Source organism: Podarcis cretensis, assembly GCF_951804945.1.
Source record: "Podarcis cretensis genome assembly, chromosome: 15".
Classification (NCBI taxonomy): Eukaryota; Metazoa; Chordata; class Lepidosauria; order Squamata; family Lacertidae; genus Podarcis; species Podarcis cretensis.
Genome location: NC_137185.1, coordinates 42,024,169 through 42,043,670, shown reverse-complemented (window position 1 = coordinate 42,043,670; position 19,502 = coordinate 42,024,169).

Genomic DNA, 19,502 nt, shown 5'->3' with positions numbered 1-19,502 from the left:
ACCAACATAAGCAAGCTGCCTCATAAGTCTGGCAGAGCAAAGCCTCCTCTTTATTTTTTTATCAATCAAAATTTTATATTTAATCCTTGGCTTTCCCCCCGCCAGATAAATTTAGAAATAACTTTTTTCAATTCTCTGAGGCAGCTTAAGTTGTTAACAAATCAGATTGATTGGAATAAAAACAACATCTTAGATAATACATTCATTTTAATGCCTGAAATTCTACTTAATAGGGAAAGCTTCATTCTTCCCCATATCTCCATCTCCTTTTTAATCTCTTTTTACAGTTTAATATAATTATCTTGAAATAAGTTGAGATTTCTCATTGTCAGCTAAATTCTCAAATGTTTCACTTTTTTACCTATTTTTAGGCCAGACAAAATCTCTTTTGACTGCTCACCCATGTTTTTAACCAACATTTTAGTCTTTTCTACATTTATTTTAAAACCTGCCACTTCTCCAAACTCTTTAATTTCCTCTAAAACCTTGGGAACACTTACTTTAGGTTGTTCCACTGTTAGAACCACATCATCCGCAAAAGCCTTTAATTGATAAGTTCTACACCCTACTTCTATACCTTTCATATCCTTGTTTTCCCTTATATTTCCCTTATATTTGGCAATAGTATTTCCAACATCGTAAGATAGAGGGCAACCTTGTCTAGTTCCCTTTCTTATTTGTCATTGGTCTGAGAGATTATTATTTACTAATATTCATGCAAACTGCTTGGTATATATTGCTTTAATTCCTGCTAAGAAAGCAGTCCCTATCTCCATATTTTCTAATACCTTGATCATAAATGACCAAGAAATATTATCAACAGCTTTCTCAACAGCCAGAAAAATTAGAACTGCTTGTTTCTAATTTCTTACTTCTAGATATTCAATCAAATTAATTACATCCCTTATATTATCTTTCATTTGTTGACCTGGTGGAAAACCCACTTGGTTCCTATGTGTAGACTCACACAATTTTTTTTCCAATCTGTTAGCTAAAATTGTGGCAAATAGTTTATAGTCACAATTAAGTAATGAAATTGGCCTGTAATTCTTAAATCACAGTCTTGTTTAGGAATCAGGGTAATAAATGTGTCTTTCCATGAACCTGGAACCACTCTGGCCTTCAAAATACTGTTCATAATGTCCTTGAGTGGTTCAATCAGTACATTTTGAAACTTTTTATAATATATTGCAGTATTTCCATCTGGTCCCGGTGCCTTACCCATCTTCATCTGGTTTATCGCCAGCTGAAGCTCCAACACAGATATAGGTATATTTAAGGTCTTCTGTTTTTCTTCAGGTACTTTAAATATAGCAGAGTCCTTTAGATAGGATTCCATTTTCTCATGGCATAGACAATGGCTACATACAGAGATCTGTTGGAATTTACAGGGAGTGAACCTAGATTGAAACCAATGGAAGAAGGAAGGAGCCAAACTCTGAACTGGTTACAGGATCATCAAATATTTGATATGTTTAAATTAGATGTAAAAAATGGGTTTCCAGATCAAAGCTTACAGTTTGAAAGAGAATTATTATGGAATAGGGATAAATTATTGTCAAAAATGTATAACTTATTATTAGAATGGGAAATGAAAGATGAGTTAGTCAAAGCTTCAGTGATACACTGGGCAATGGATATAGGGCATACATAGACCTAAACCTCCGGGAGAAACTCTGGGAGAATGATTTGAAATTTACCACATGTTATACTTTGAAAGAGAATTATATGAAAATGATACATAGATGGTATTTAACCCTGAGTAGGTTGGTTGGTCAAGATGTACAAAGTTGGATCAGATCTGTGTAGGAAATGCAGAGAAACAGAAGGAACATTTTTTTTCACACATGGTGGGCATGTAAAAAGATTAAAGGCTATTGGGAAATGATCTACAATTAGTTTTAAAAAATGTTTAAAACAACATTCCCCCCAAAACCTGAAGCCTTTTTGTTAGGAATACTTCAGTCTGAAGTTTCCAGTTGTCAGAAAAAAATATTTATATATGCAACCATGGCGGCTCGAATTTTGCTAGCCCAAAGATGGAAATTGAACAAGATTGAAGATTGTCGAATTTGCAGAAGCAGCAAGTTTAACTTACTGAATAAGTGAGCAAGAAGAATCTTTATTCAAAGAGGAGTGGAAGATTTTTGCTGAATATTTAGAAAATAATTGTGTGCAATTGAAAATGCTGGTAGCATTTAGATAAATTCAACAGTATGGTAAATATTTGAAGGATGTAAAATGGAGAAACAATTAGATTGGCTATAGTAAATATGCAGGAATGATAGATAAGTAAAATGAACCATGAATGGGGAAGGAGGGAAGTCAATTGTTACATGGCATTAAGTAAAAAGTTTATTTTGGTATGTATAAATGGAAAAAATAATTAAAAATGAATTTTTTTAAAAAAGCCAACATTGAACATTTGTTGTACTCTCCTAAACTTTTGATTATGGCTCTCAGGCATTTGCAAAGTTTTCTCAGCCTTAGTGGATGGGAGCTGCACAGGACATATGTCATTTCCTACTTTCATTGTGACTCTATTGCTAAACAGATAAGTCTATGGAAACATTTGGTGTGAATTACCCCTAATCTGCCATTGATTTGTGCAGAGTCTTGTCTTACAATTTGCCTTTGGAAGGTGATTTCAGGCTCCACCTCTCCACAGCCTCTTGTATGATTACTGTCTTATGATGCCTTTGCAAATAAAAATCACTGACAAATGGATTTTTAAAAAATCCTTTCTACCGGCTTACATCTTTTTCTTCCAAATTGTAATCTTATTGTTTTCAGAACACATTTTAGCTTCGTTTCACAATTAAAGAAACCTTCAATCAATCAATTATTTTTATGAATTTTGATTTGATCTGCATCTGAATGGAAGAACTGTTCTGAAGGGAACAAGTGTGCAATTTGTAACAGAACCATTTAAGTGCTTAAGATGCTTTCTTCAGCCTTCCACAATGTGGTGCCCTTCAGATGTTCTGGACTCCAATTGCTATCAACCCCATAAACAAAGGGCAGGGATGATGGGAGTTGTAGTTCAATGACATATCAAGGATACTAGGTTGGTAAAGGCTGGTCCAAGGGAACTGAACAGACAAAAGAAAATAGACCTTTGAACCATGCAAAATAAACTCTGCAGTTCCCTGTTACGAGATGCGGTGATGGTCACTAACTTAGGTCACAGCCACATAAAGCACTCACATACCCTCAGGCAGAAGATGCTCATGGACAATGGATCAGTCTTTGGCTATTTCTCCTGACCGCCCAGCCATTCCCTCTCCTGGGCCCCCTAATCTGGCTTGCTGTCTCGTGTGTGCGAGGAATGTATCTCATATTGAAATAAGACATTTGCTGGCAGCCAGGCCAGGTTCTGCATGTGGGTCTGGGGGGGGGGTTGTCTTCTTGCCCTTCACATTAGGAGGCAAAGGGTTTTGGGCAGATCCTGGGCACACTGACTCACTCTGGACATGCTGTCCTTACACAGATGCATGCTGTGTTGCGATGGAAGATATACAGGCCATGTGCCAGATGTTTTCTAATTTCAGGGGTCCCTAAGCCTCCTCTATTTGTCACAGATGTGGGACAAACTCAGTTATTTTGACCACAGTGACTTGTAAAACTTGGGGAACATTTTGGCAAAAGCCGTTTGGTCTCAGGGTATGATGTGAAGGACCATGAGGCCACCACCTTGTTGAAGCTAAGCAGGTCTGGGTCTGGTCAGTGCTTGGATGAGAGACTGGGAACCGTGGTTGAGAGAAAAGTATGATATATGTAAATGAAAGAAAATAGAACATAAATATAAGAAAAGAACAGAAAACGAGAGAGAGAGAGAGGGGGGGGGTTCATGTTATGGAACAAAGGTGAGAGACCTGCCCATATGGTTTGGATTTCTAAGATCGAGAGTGTAGCTTTGGCATTCCTTTCCTCCAAGTCCAGACATGTGGAGTGCTCTGCTCACAGTCGTCCAACGCTGACCCAGGGGCTGAAAAAGACCAGTGTGGGAGTGGCATGGTCTGTGTGGTCGGGACAGCTGGCTTCCATCAGTGAGTGCGATAGTGTTCCAGGGTCAATGTTCCTGCCTCTCTGGGGACACGGCCCACACTCCCAAGTAATATGCTGGAGCTCAACTATGCATGCAGGAAGAACATGTGACACAGCTGTCCTGGGTCTGCTCCACTGTTCAAATTACACGGGGAGCGGGAGGAGGGCAGAACGAGCCCCACCTTTGTCAATGGCCTCTTTAACTACTGTTTATAGGCTGTAGGAGAAGTACACAGGACACCGCCTGATTCTGAGCCAGACCATTGGGCCATCTATGACCCAGCTCAGCATTGCTTACACTGGCTGGCAGGGGCTCTCCAGTGTTTCAGGCAAGGGAGATTCCCTGTCTTACCTGCAGGTGCCAGAGATGGAATCTGGGGTCTTACGTAAAAAAGAGGTGCTCAGCCACTGTGACCCATCCTCAGTTTCTCCAAAAGGGGGGAAACAGGGTTTTGCTGATTTCACAAAAGACCCCTTTTCCCCCACCTCAGGCTACACATTAAGAAACACACACCAAACACTTGTGTGCCATGAACTAGTATCTTAGGAGGAAAGCTTGTCAATAGCTGTTTATTTTATAGAGAAAAAGATTTGTGCAAAGGCAGCTATTGCATATGCAGTCCCTCACCTGCATTCTGAGTTGGTCCTGTCTTCTTCCTATACTTATTTATATCCTGCTTTTTTCCCTGACCGGGACTCAAAGGGGCTTACAGCTAAAATAGAAACATAGGAAGTTCTAGAAATCTATTTGGCACTAACTTGAAGTCCTGTTTTCCAATCGCTGATGTTTTGGCCAGTATTTATTGTGGTTTGTGACGTTTCAGTAGGCAACATATAACAGGTAGTGCATTGCAACCATGAGAACTAGAAACTTGGAAATGGGAATTGTCATTAAATTCACGCTGCAATGCACAGGAAAAAGAGCAAAATGCAACCACAGTCCAGTTTCTGCTTGTATCCAAAGTGGCTTCACTATGCACCTTTTAAAAAAATGGTGATGCACCCCACCCAAAGAAATATGAAGGATCCTCATCATTTAGGCTATCTCTCTCAGTTACTCCCCCTTTGTTTTGGCTTTACATGGGAGCCTGGGGAGCAAAAGGAACAGTGTGCCTTTGAAATGTTGTTTGCCGAAGACAGTATATAGAGTCTCGGTTATTAACAGCCTCTCACAAGACAGTTATTTTTGGAGTGGCCTCCAAGGAGCCAACCTCTTGGAATCGAACTCATTTATTCTGCGTTTCACTGTCCTGCCATTTCCTGCAGAGAGAGGGGAAAAGTGAAACCACATGTTTTGAAGAGCGAGCGTAGGAAACCCCACCGAAGACAAATGACTGCTCCTCTCCCCTGGCAATTAGTCAAAGCTGGGCTGCGTGCCAGCCCAGGTGTTCCTGACGGTGTATAAATTTGCCAAGGAACAATGAAAATAGCAGTTGATCGTGCTGACAGACTCTGTGGGTCATTTCCTGTTGCTTTGGCATCTTCGGAGACTTTCCCACAATTACCACTGCTGATGAAGTCCGGGGCCCTCAAAACTGGACAGTTTGACCTGGACGTAAAGCCCGTGATGTGCATGCGCGCCCAAGTGTCCGTGTGCACATGGAAGCCTTTGTGTTCCCACCCCCAAACCCAGATTCCCAGATGTTTGACTTGAATCCCCTTTTGCAAAATTCATATTTTAATGAGCCAGAATTGGAAAACTATTTGCACCTGCATCAGCTAAAGTTTCTTGGCAGCACACGGAAAGGGCTTTTTCTGCCAGGATGCATGGCTCATACATACTTGCGCTCTCTGTATCCTGGAACTTAGAGACTTCTCTTTGCATCTCTTACAGTATCTTCTCATGTGGCAGCAGCCAACTGGCAGCTCATGGACAGCAGCTGGAGCCTGCCCTCACTTTCGTATGGTTCTTCCCAGCCCTTCCCTGCGAAAAGTCAGAGCTTGCCCAGAGTTGCAGTTGCAAACACTTAATTTCAAACATGCAGGTCTCTGGGAGAGGCTAGGAGGTGGAGCCAGGCCAGCAGCCAGTGGTTGGAGCATAGAAGAAGCAAGGTATGGTTACATATGAAGTGTAAGAAACTACCTTATGCCTGGTCAGACCATTGGTCCACCTAGCTCAGTATCATCTACAATGAAAGTCAATAACCTCAGGTGTAGAGGCGAAAGGCAGCCCTCCAGAACTCTCTAATTGACCCTTGGATTTTTTCCCAGGCCTCACCTCTCACTCACCTTTCATACTAGACTGGAAAGTGTTCTTGAACTGTGAGAGTGCTTCTTGCTTGTCTAGATGGAGGATAGAGGAGAATGTGTGAGTGTGAGTGAGGCTACTGTGCAAAAATAACATTCACATTTGTTGCCTGTCCCACTTTTGCCTCTGTCCCCTCCACCACTGATATGCTGCCCATGGAAGATGGCACAAAATGGAATGTGTTCTTCATACTAAGCAAGTTCCCCACCCTGGCTGTAGGACATTGGGCATGAAAAGTGAGACCAAGTCCAAGGATCTGTGAAGCCTCTTGCACAAGGGGAAGTATGAGAACAGCTATAGATCCTGCCCATGCTATGCTGAAATCTGCTCTCCAGTTTCTCAGATGTTTCTTTTGTTTTCTTCCTTGAAAATTTAGTGGGTGTGGAGCTTACTTTGTTCTTGAAGGGTGGCTGCGAGTAGTATATGTGTTCTCCTCCAGTAGACAGTTTATCACTACCCTGCAGCCTCGCCAGCTGCCTGCACTTCTTGGTCGGAAAAAGCCCCATTGGGAGGAGTTATTTCATATTCCCCATGGCTCTTAACTGAAGAAAGGGAAGCCAGGAAGGCTGCAAAATGCAGAGTACAGACCACCAGTGAAATGATTTGTAGGATAAAATAAATGGCACCAAAAAGTGCTCCCCAAGAGACCCTTGAGAATTTCACCAACATTTTCACTCTTTGTCTGTTTCTGAATGCAATTTCTCTCCCCATAATTATTTATTCAATTCCATTTGTGAACCACTTCCTATCAGATATCTCAGAGTAATTTAACAGTAAAAACACCAACATTAAAAACAATTAGAAAAACATTATATACGAAAACAATACTAAAAAAAGTCATATGTAAAAATAAATCGAATACACAACTAGGATTTTTTTTTTAATCCCACCTTGTCTTTGATAGGTGCTGAAAAGACAAGTGAGATGGCACTTGCCTGATATATAGTGGAAGGGAGTTCCAAAGGGCAGGCACCTTTGTCCTACATAGTACAGAACCAGGGTTGCCATACATCCGGTTTCTCCCAGACAAGTCCTCTTTTTCAGGGATGAAATTTCAGTCCAAGCAGATTTTTTGAATTTGCCAAAATGTCCGGGTTTTCGCAAACAGAGCCAGGAAGTGTGCATGTGAGTATCACTATTTACTTTTCCCTATCTCTATGGGTGTGCCTGCTTTCTGTGCAAAGACTTGCTTTGCAAGCAGAGCCAGGAAGTGTTCATGCGAGGATCACTCTTAACCTTTTCCTATCTCTATGGTGCACTCACATGGTGAAACTTGGAATAAGGCTCATCATCGAATGGCAGATTGAACGACTGCTACCTAGACCTCTCCGAGCCATGCTGGTGCCCAGTAAGCAGGAAAGACTCCCCGAGGGGGTCTCTGCTGGCACCTCCCTTAGCAGGTCTCTCTCTGTGTCTCCCCTTCCCCCCTTTAGGGTCTCCCGTATACTCTACTTACCTCAATGCCAGGATCCCCACCTCACCCTAGTACATTTTCCATTGATTGGAATTAAGCTGACTCTATTTTATAATATTAAGTAACATCTAAGAAAAGAAAGAGAGAGCTTGCTGGTTAAAGAGGACCCCCCCCCCCAGCTCTCTCAGTCCTAATTACAAGGTCTTTTTCTAAGGCCAATGGGCATTTGGATAGCCAGTGTGGAGAGTAACCAAATCACAACCCTGGTAAGCAGTGCTTCGGCATGGGAGCAGCAGCTTCCCATTTCAACTCAGGTGGTGAAATGGGATGGGCTGCCCCTGCCTGCAGAGCACAGAGATCAGTTGGAGAACAGCGCTGGGCAGATTTAATGCAAGTTCTATCACAAGTATTTGCAAAATGAGGCTAATAACCGACTACTTTCCATTGGTTATAGGTTGTTGTTTTTTAAAAAAATCAAACAGGATTCCTGTCTCATACTGAGTCAGGCCGTTGGTCTGTCCATCTCAATATTGTCTATGCTGACTGGCCGTGACTCTCCCTGTATGCAGTCAATGATCTTACCTGGAGCTGCCTAGGAATGAGCCAGGAATCTTCTGCATGACAAGCTGACGCTCTACCCCTGAGAAATGGCCCTTCTCCATCTTGGCTACATGTTGATGGGATGATTTCAGTGTGGCTACGATGGGGTGGGATTAGCAGCAATGCAAATACCTTTTTGAACACTTTCTCATTTTGCATTGGGAGCTTGGGCAGTGCCCTTCTCTGGAAGACTCCGCTTGGAAAACGCAGCACTGGTGGAGTGTTCCTCAGAGAGCTCAGTGAGATGGTGCCTGGTCAGAAGCGACAGTTCATGTGCTGGTTTTGAGGGCAGCATCCTTGTCCCACTGACCGAGGTCACCCAAGGAATGACCCACAGCTAAAAGAACTGCCAAGCCATCTGCTTTCAATCTGATTTGGTGTGGTGGGCAAAAAGGAGGGGTTGGGCCAATCAGAACCAGGGCAGGATCCAGCTGTAGTCCCTGGGCTGCAAATGGGCATCCCTGGAGAAAGATATAAATCTCAAATGCAAGAAAATAATCTTCAGATGTATTTCTTTGGCTGGCAGAAGATCAGATTTCCTGCTGTAAGTCTCTCCAGCATCCAGCTATGTTGCCAACCATATAAGAGGGATAGACCGATCAGCCTGTTTCTGTTCTGTGTCAGTTTTGCATGTGTTCATTCATAAGACTGTTTTGCCCAACTTTCACATCAAGCTGTGACTTAAAAAAAGAAACACTGGCTGGGAATTCACACAGTTTTAACTTGTTTCTCCCCCCGACCACAAAATATGCATTTTGTATACTTTTCACCCTGAAATGCTCCCTTTGGAATGCATTTTACCTTACAACATGCATTTTTGGAGCCAAGATTTGTATTACAAAATTCAGAGAGGTGCAGAAACTGAAAGATAATTTATATATTATTCCAGGAAATGTGAATCAGGTCATTTGGCTTAAAATGAAAAAAGAGGGAATCCTCCGGCATCCCTGGCAGATGTGGTGGGCCTGGGGTTAGATTCAGGAGACCTAAATTTAAATCCCCACTCAGCTGTGAAGCTCGCTTGGTAGTTCCTGGCCCACCCCCTCCTGAACCCCTGCCTCACAGGTGGAGGATAATAATAATAATAATAATAATAATAATAATAATAATAATATATTTGTACCTCGCCCATCATCATAACAACAACAACAACAACAACACCCCGCCACTCTGGGTGGCTTCCAACAGAGATTAAAAATACATTAAAGAATAAAGTGAAAATAAAGTGTGCATGGGTGTGTGGGTGTGGGTGTGCTTGTGTGCTTGTGACCAATCCAGCTCTAAGGACGTAGTGATTTCCATCCCGTTCTGGCTTCATCACAATCATTGTTGCTTCAATTCCATTACCTTTCAGCCTCTGCTAAAAGCTAAGCTACTTGTCTCATCACCTACTATGGCTGAAACTTATGTAATTTGTTATTGCAATGCATTTCAGTGGGAAGGAAATGTCACAAATGATATAGAAAATAAGATAATTATTTCCATAACATTGGTAGAGTAAAAAACAAAGGTAGTGAATACTGCTTGCACTCCTGAGCTCCTACGAACATGCAAATTGTATGATTTTCTGCTTCCATTTCCATTTCTGATGAAATTCTCTGACATTCTAGTGAAGACTCAGGAATACTGCCTTGAGATCCTTAATGTAAAAATATATTTTGGGAGGAGAGAGCTATTGTTAGTGACCTTCGGTTTTAAAAATAAAACAGGCGAAAGTGGGGGTCGCAATGTTTAAAATTTATTTTTCACTACTGTTGCTAACTCTACTACTACTAATATGAACACAATCCAATATACTTTTTAGAAAGCGTACTTCCAAATACTTTAGGGCTGCTACACTATGTTAATTAATCCATGACATGCATTTTATATGTGCTGGAGGCTGCCCCAGAGTGAAGGGGTATTATTGTTGGTGGTTGTTGTTGTTGTTATGACTAATAGATACCCTGATTAATCAGTTGCAAAGTTTTAATAATATTAAATATATATATTATGAATATAAGTATTTATAAGTCAAATACTGGGAAAATTACGCCCTCTAGATATTCTTAGTCTACAGCTTCCACCATCCCTGACTATCAGCCATACTGGCTGGGTCTAATGAGAGCTGGAGTTGAACAATATCTAGAGACAACAGTTTTCCCATCTTGAATTATTCAGTGAAAACATATACAGTGAACTGACTAAGATGATCTTAATTAGGTGACAGGCTAACTTTAATCCAGTTTTGTTTAAGCAACCTGTGTTTATCTCAATGGCAATTTCGAGGCTCCATGGATGTGTTATCTTTTTGGGCTGTGCACAGGCCCCAAGAGTCACCATATATCTCTATCAGTGCATTTTTTCAAATTCTGATCTGTTTCCAAATCATTCAGTGCTTTCTCTATGCCAATTTGTGTTTTGGGTTCTGAGCTGCACTATATAAAATGAAGTATTGTGTGTCCCCATATGGGGAGTATGAAAATGGGTTTAACTCTTCCCCCTTTAGGCCAAAGTTTGTGAAATTTACAGATAGAACAGATAGTTAAGCCTGCCAAATGGTAAATTTATAGGTCCAGGGGCTTTCTGTGGGGCAAGGAAAAAGTATTCACTTTTGCCTATAATCCCTTATTGCGGAGCTTGAAGTTTTTAATTTTACACACACAACCCTCCGATGTGTTTTCACAAAGAAGAATCCAGAGCACTTTAGTGCTTTACAGGTAACATTTTGGACAGCCCCATGGACCCAGCGAAGCATAAATTTTATCCTTACAATGACAGCTGGAAGATGCTCTGACCCCATGTAAGCTGAGCATAGCCTGTTTCAAGAAAGCCACAACATTGAACTGGGTTACCTGAGAAGTTCTTAATTCTGTTTGGGATCAACCTGATTCAAGCTTTTCTTTCAAAGTGTCACGTCTTTTGCAGTGACTACAGCTGGCAAATTCTATGTGATGCATAGTCTGTTGCGTTCAGAACAAGCCACACTATTGGGACAGGGCACCTGAGATGCTCCTCTTGAATCCCTGAACTTGCCTGTTCCTTACATTATCCCTACAAAAGGGGAGGACAGAAAGTGTGTGAGTCTTTTCTGTAAGATGCCTCCTACGCACATCTGCTTCTAGTTAAGGGAGGCAAGAATTGCTTGCGAGAACACACATTTCAGTGACAAATCTGTTCATTTTTTAATTGAAAACTTTCCATAGCTCATCCATTTATGTATGCAATAGAACAATGCCTCTCTTCCAGTTCTTCCCTCCTATCACTTCCCACCATCTTTCCTCTGTTTCTATCTGTAAAGAGCAGGGGAAAGAATAAGGGAAGGATGAGGGAAGGAAGCCTGCAGAAAGCTGACTGATTATTGTCTTATAAAAGTTCTAGGACTCCAAGTTGGACAAAAATTTGGAGCCTTTATAAATACCCTGCAACATCTGTTCTTGATTTATTTTCACTTTTTAAAAAATATCCCACCCTTCCTCCAAGGAGCTGAGGGACTGCATTTGATTCATCTCCACAACAACCCCATGAGGTAGGTTAGCTTGAAGAAAGTGATTGGTCCAGAGCTTTATGGCTGAATGGGGTCTGAACCTGTCCCCTGGATTGGCACTTTTGCCACTACCATATATCACGTTGCAACATCATATACCTGTTTTTCAGTACCTGGTGTGTGTGCATACATGAACTTTTCCTTCCATTTAGATGTAGGAGAGAAAATCAATTTTGTCTGCACTTTTATGAAAATTATTTAATGAACCAATACCCAAACCGAAACAGAGATATCCTTCAAAATTTGCCATGCTCTGAATTTTGCAATGCAGTTCTCCAACCAAATAATATGTACAAAAGTGCAAACATTATCGAAAAGTATGCATAAAAATGTATCTATTCGTGAAAATAACATAACATGACTTATATTTGTTAAAACTTAACAAAATATGCCTATTAGGAAAAATTAACATTAAGACACTACTGAATTTTCAGGAGATTTTTTTTTCTAATGCAAATTGCTGCAGAAATATGGAGAACTGAATTTAAGATTGAGAATTTAAGGTTGGGAAAACTAGAAACTAAGAACAACTGAAACTGACAGATTTGTTCATCCCTGCTTCCATGGTTATAAAAGCTCATCATTCTGGACAGTGTTTATAGAAACGGGTTATAACTCTGTGGTAGAGCACATGGCCAATTGGGGCCCCTAGGAAAGCTCACTTTCCCAGGATCCCAGATACCTGCTTGTTCCAAGTCCTTCCCAGTGCCTCCACCACTGCAGCCATCTGAGGTTTGGCTGGCTTGGGGAAGAGATGGAGGCTCTTAGGAGGGGGTGCGTGAAGAACATATGGGGACTTAGGGGGGATTGTAGGAGGGATTCCTGCCCATTGTGTTCACTCAAAGCATGACAAAGTCCAAGAATTGGACTTGGAAACAACTGAACTGTTCTTTTTATTTTTAATGAAAACAACCCAGTTAGCCAAAAACCAGTTCTAACTCACAGGTTGAATGCTTCTTACTAAGTTCTAGCTGTTTCCTTTGATTATTGAGGTCTTAGTAGCTTCTCCACAAGAAATGTTTCAAAGGTGGAAGGTATTAGAATGGGCTTTCTAAAAGCTGTAACGATAACTAGAAATTTTCATTTCAAAACAGAAAACCCATTTGAAATAAAAACTGGGTTTCAAAAGTGGGGTTCCATCAGCAAGAATGTGTCTATGACCTTCCTTTTGGCATCACCAAAAATATTAGCGCGGCTTGTTTCTCATTTCTAACCTTCAGATATTCAATTATTTCAATTATAGTTTTTACATTGTCCTTCATTTGACTATCTGGAAGAAAACCAGCTTGGTCCTCATGAATTAAATCCTTCAAAATATTTTAAAGCCAATTCGCTAATATTGATGCATGGAGTTAATAGTCATTATTTAAGAGGGAGATTAGGGACATGGGTGGCGCTGTGGTCTAAAACACTGAGCTTAGGGCTTGCTGATCGGAAGGTCAGCGGTTCAAATCCCCACAATGGGGTGAGCTCCCGTTGCTCGGTCCCTGCTCCTGCCAACCTAGCAGTTTGAAAGCACATCAAAGTGCAAGTAGATAAATAGGTACCGCTCTGGCGGGAAGGTAAACAGAGTTTCTGTGCACTGCTCTGGTTCACCAGAAGTGGCTTAGTCATGCTGGCCTCATGACCTAGTTATTTTATAACTGTTATTTTATAACTGTTATTTTATAACTGTTACAAACGTCGGCTCCCTCGGCCAGTAAAGCGAGATGAGCGCCGCAACCCCAGAGTCATCGGCGACTGGAACTAATGGTCAGGGGTCCTTTACCTTTACCTTAGGAGGGAGATTGGCTTATAATTTTTCACTAAAGTGAAATCACTGTCCTGTTTTGGGATCAGTGTAATATATGCATTCTTCCATGTATCTGGTATGTTTCCAGTTTTTAATATCCTACTCATGGTATCTTTTAATGGTTGCATTAAACAGTCCTGATACTTTGCTGGTAATCCACCCTGACCTTGTGTTTTACCTAATTTCATCTGGTTGAACACTTGTTGTAATTCCATCATTGTTACAGGTCTATTTAGGCTGAATTTCCCCGCCCCCTTGGAATCTTAAATAAAGTTACTTCCTTTAAATATTTTTTCCATTTCTTCTATATTTCCTTGTTTTGAAAAATACAGTTCTGTATAAAAGCTTACAAATTGGCCTCTTATTTCTTTTGAATTATCTGTCATCTTTCTGTCAATATTCATTTGTTTATTATATACTCGTCTCTTGCTGTTTCTTTAGTTGCCCAGTTAGTAATTTTCTAGCTTTATTTGCAAATTTGAATTGTTTTTGCTTCAAGATTTTAATTTTCCATTCTATTTCCTGATTTCTGTTTTACTGATTCTTACTTTGGACTTTTCACTAATCCTCACTCATTTTTAACCAGTTCAGTCATTATTTCTAATTTCTTTTGCTCTCTTCTCTTCTTCTGATAAGCATTTTGCTGAATAAAGAAACCTCTCATTACTGATTTACTTGCATCTCATATACCATTTAAGTCTGTTTCTTGATTTAATTTTACATCAAAACAATCCTTTAATACTTCTGCACCTTTATTTAATATTTATTGGTTGTTTAGCAAACATTCATTCAGTCTCCATCTGAAAGAGAACCTTTTTCCTCCTCTAATTTCCAGCAACATTGAGTTTTGATCCTAGATAGTTCTCGGCTGAATTTCTATTTTTTAAACTTTTACAGACAGTTCTTTTGACATGCACTTCAGCTTGCTGAGTCACTAGTGTTTGAATAAAGGTAAATTCTACGTCCAGTGGGTGCTTGGCCCTCCATATATCAATCAAATCTATTTTTTCCACCATTTGAAATAGTAACAATTCGACAGTACCCTTCAAACTGAGTCTGAGGTAAAGATAAAGAACCTTAATAAGGACAAAGCCCATCAATAGCAACTGGATTACAGACGGAGCAGACACAGGACAGCTGGTCAGTCTTTTCTACAATGGAGGGATGCTTTGCAGGTTCATTTAAAGGATGACTAATATGCCTAATTGGGACGCAGGTGGCACTGTGGGTTAAAGCCTCAGCGCCTAGGGCTTGCCGATCGAAAGGTCGGCGGTTCGAATCCCTGCGGCGGGGTGCGCTCCCGCTGCTCGGTCCCAGCGCCTGCCAACCTAGCAGTTCGAAAGCACCTCCGGGTGCAAGTAGATAAATAGGGACCGCTTACCAGTGGGAAGGTAAACGGCGTTTCCGTGTGCGGCTCTGGCTCGCCAGAGCAGCGATGTCACGCTGGCCACGTGACCCGGAAGTGTCTCCGGACAGCGCTGGCCCCTGGCCTCTTAAGTGAGATGGGCGCACAACCCCAGAGTCTGTCAAGACTGGCCCGTACGGGCAGGGGTACCTTTACCTTTACCTTAATATGCCTAATTAGCACATGTAAGTCTGACTCCTTTCTTTTTCCATGGCATTTCCTCATTTTGGGAAAGGGTTCAGGTGGACATAGAATTTGGAGGAGGAAGAAGATAGGATGTTGGATGGTTGACGTCTTGCAAAGAACCTCTGGGAAAGTATGGGCAAAAGTTCAGCTTCTGAGCATGCCTTCTAGCCCTTGATCAGAGTTTAGAACACTCTCTGTATCCTTTATACTCATTTATACTGCCTAATCATTTGACTACATATTATTTGTAATAAATAACACATATCTCATAGGCCAGCATTGTTATCATGTTGCCAGACAGTTCCAAGGCATCATCGACCTGGTAGGCATTACTGAAACTGGTGGGATAAGACTCATGTCTGGAATGTAGGAACTGAGGGGTATAACCTGTTCAAAAGGAATAGACCAAACGGGAAAGGAGGAGTGTGTGTGTGTGTGTGTGTGTGTATTAATTCAATAAATATAATAATAAAAATAATAAAATGTGTACGCTTGTGAAGAAATCCATGACCAAGGAGCATGGAAAGCAGATTGAGAGTATATGGGTAAAAAATGTAGGAGAGAGAAACAACAGTGACCTTACTGTGTTGTTGTTGTTGTTGTTTAGTCGTTTAGTCGTGTTTGACTCTTCGTGACCCCATGGACCAGAGCACGCCAGGCACTCCTGTCTTCCACTGACTCCCGCAGTTTGGTCAAACTCACCTTACTGTAGGTGTCTGCTATAGACTGCCAAGCCAGACTGAAGACTTGGATGATGCCTTACTAGAGCAGATTACCAAACATTCAAAGAGGAGAGAAATAGTAATCATGGTAAGTTCAATGGAACTTACTCCCAGAGAACTATGGAGAGGTGGTTATGCTGGTAATAATAAATTTGGTATTATGCTATGCGTTGTGTATGTGTATAATAATGTATCAACACATATTGGGGCCTCTACTAGGGGGCATGGCTGGGGGGTGTATTTTGAAGAGCTCTTGCACATCAAAGTTTCCCACTACATCACTGCTTGTTAAAACTCATTTGATGAAACTGTGGATGGGATTGTACTTACAGCTGTATCAATTTCCTTTCTTGTGTAGTGTAATATGAATTTGCAAGCCTACATGGTGGTAAAAACAACATACAAAAACAACTGAGATGCAACCATATACACAAGCACATTACCTTTTTAAAAATGTGTTTTATCATTGCACATCAAGGACACATGCACATCAGTAAATACCATGAGCAAGCGTACAATCACATCAGGATTGCTGCTTTTTGCACTGATTTGTAAATACACATTGGTAATACGGGGCGGGGAAAACTGAATGAAGGAACTAAACGAATTCCATGTTTCACTCTCCTCAGAATATAAGGGTAAGGGGAATGGAACTGTGGAAATTCTGAATGCATCATCTCCACTTTGGAAGCAAGGCCAGATAATTCAGAATTCCAAAATCTGTTTGGGATATACAAATAAGAAGAATCATGAAAGTATCTCTAATTACAATGACATTATAGAAAATTGTGTAGTGGAACCTTCCCTGATGCCCTCCAAAGGTTGATGGACTCCAACTCCCATCATCCCTGACCACTGGCCATGGGTGGCTGGGGCTGATGGGAGTTGGAGTCTGAACTATCTGAAGCAGGGTGGTCCAACACATGGTCCAAGGGCCACATGCAACCCTCAGGTTTTTTGGGTGGCCCTTGGCAACATTTGACATGCCCCTCCCCAGCTCTCATGCTGCCTTCCCAAAGCCAGGTGCTCAGCTTTGGGAAGGAGGTGTGGGGGCTCTGACAGGGTCCTAGAGTCCTCCTTTCTCCTTCCAAAAGCCTAGCTAGAGCATTCCCACTTTTGGCAAGGAGGAAGGAGGGCTTTAGGACCCTGCCAGAGCCTTGTGTTTCCTTCCCAAAGCCCGGTGCCTCACTCGGCCATCTTTGGGAAGGCAGTGTGAGGGCTTGGTGCATTGGGTGCATCTTGCCCTGTGTGACAAGACGGTGTGGGGCCTGCAGGTTCCATGTTGCGGCCCACTCTTGCAGCCCACTTGGTATGAAAAAGTTGAACTACTGTGATCTGGGAAAGGCTGATAATAGCGGCATAACCTGAAGTGCAGGAGCCCAGCTTGATGGCCATACTCCCAAGGCAAATCCAAAAATGTGGGCAGCAATATTGATCTATTATTATATATAACATGCACACGCACAGCACCCACCTAAAGAGCAGCATTATATAGTACTACTGCACCAATCGCTATTTAAAATAATCCTGACATTTTGTGAGTTTCTTTTCAGCTCTGCTATTTTGCAGTCTTAGTTTTTCATGCTATCTGGTGGGTGGTGCAGTCAAGGAGTTATTGCTGTCTGACTTAAATAGCTTTTGTACTTCATTATGCTCTGAAAGTGATGCTGTTTCATTGGTGGATGCGGTGACAACATGGCACCCAGAGACTGTGAGAACAATCTGTTTTCCCTGGTGGAATCAACGCTCTTGTGTTAACATGATATTTTTATTCTCTCTTCTTTTTTTTCAACCACCATTTTTCAGTGACTCCTGATGGATTTGATCTAGAGAATTAGCAACACTTTCCCAGATGCTTGTATGCTGGGAGTTTTGCACTCATTCAGCACACCCAAACCTCATATGCCACACAACAGCCAGGTACAGCTTGCATAAATCTCCATCCAACCCAAATGGCAGGGAAGGAGAGATCTAAGTTGGGATGGTGGTGGAGTTTGCCCAAGTCAGGGTCAGAAGTGAAGTTCAGGGGCCCACTTAAAAATGAGGTCATCTTTTAAACTCCCCAAACTCTTCATTGGCTCAGATTAAAATTTGGCCTGGAGAAGAATTCCTGCCCCCCTCTATCTTTGTCAGCCTTCACCTCCCCCAAAGCTCCCAGCCTTCAATTCACCTGCACCATTGCATTTTCTTCCCTTTCAAGCAGCAGGGCTGGCTGGACCAACAACAATAGCCTGTCAGGATATGGCAGGAGGAAGGTTCCTTCTGCATCAAATGTAGTTTTAGCATGGCCCCCCATCTCCCAATGCTCCTGGGAATTTAGTGCCCTGGCATGCTGTTAGTCAGGGCAACAGAGACAGGTGTGTAAGTGTCCGTGTGTTTCTGAATCCTTGAAAATTTGGGGAAATGATCTGAGATCTTTTGAGGGTCAGCACAGTGTAGTGTTGGGGCACAGTTATGCAGCGGTTCTGCTCTTTCCTCCTGGGCTGTGTCCAGAAAGTACTGTTGGGGGATGAGTGTTCAGACCCCTGGGCTCTCACTTGTGGGGTGCCTCATGGCTCTGTCCTCTCTCCCATGCTTTTCAACATCTATATGAAGCTGCTGGGAGAGATCATCAGGGAGTTTGGGTGTTCACCAGTATGTGGATGATACCCAGCTCTACCTCATTTATATTGGAACCGGTGAAGGCAGTGAAAGTCCTGTGTGAGTGTCTGGAGGCAGTTGGCGGAAGGATGGCGACTAACAGATTGAGGCTGAATCCTGACAAGACAGAAACACTGTTTTGGGGGGGTGGGGCAAGCGGGTCCTGGTTCTGAATGGGGTAACCGTGCCCCTGAAGGATCAGGTGGGCAGTCTGGGAGTCATTTTGGACTCCCAGCTGTCCATGGAGCTGAAGGTCAATTCTGTGTCCAGGGCAGCAGTCTACCAGCTCCATCTGGCACAACGGCTGAGACCCTACCTGCCCACAGACTGTCTTGCCCCAATTATCTCCCACTTGGACTACTGCAATGAACTCTACATGGGATTACATGGGGCTACGTGGGACTCAGAAACTACAACTAATCCAGAATGCAGCAGCTAGACTGATGACTGGGAGCAGCCGCTGGGACCATATAACACTGGTCCTACAGGATCTTCACTGGCTCCCAGTACATTTCTGAGCACAATTCAAAGTGTTGGTGCTGACCTTTAACACTCTAAATGGCCTCAACCCAATATACCTGAAAGAGTATCTCTACTCCTATTGTTCAGCCCGGACACTGAGGTCCTCCTCTGAGGGCCTTCTGGCAGTTCCTTCACCGCAAGAAGCGAAGTTACAGTGAACCAGGCAGAGGGCCTTCTCAGTAGTGGCGCCCGTCCTGTGGAACATCCTTCCATTAGATGTCAAGGAGATAAAGAACTACACAACTTTTATAAGACATTTAAAAGGCAACTCTGTATGGGGAAGTTTTTAATGTTTGATGTTTCATTATGGAAAGCTCTTTGACCTATTACGGACTTCATTAATGGAAGCAGGGAAAGGCTACTTTTGTTGATTCCCCATTTTCCTTAGAAACCCCCCTCC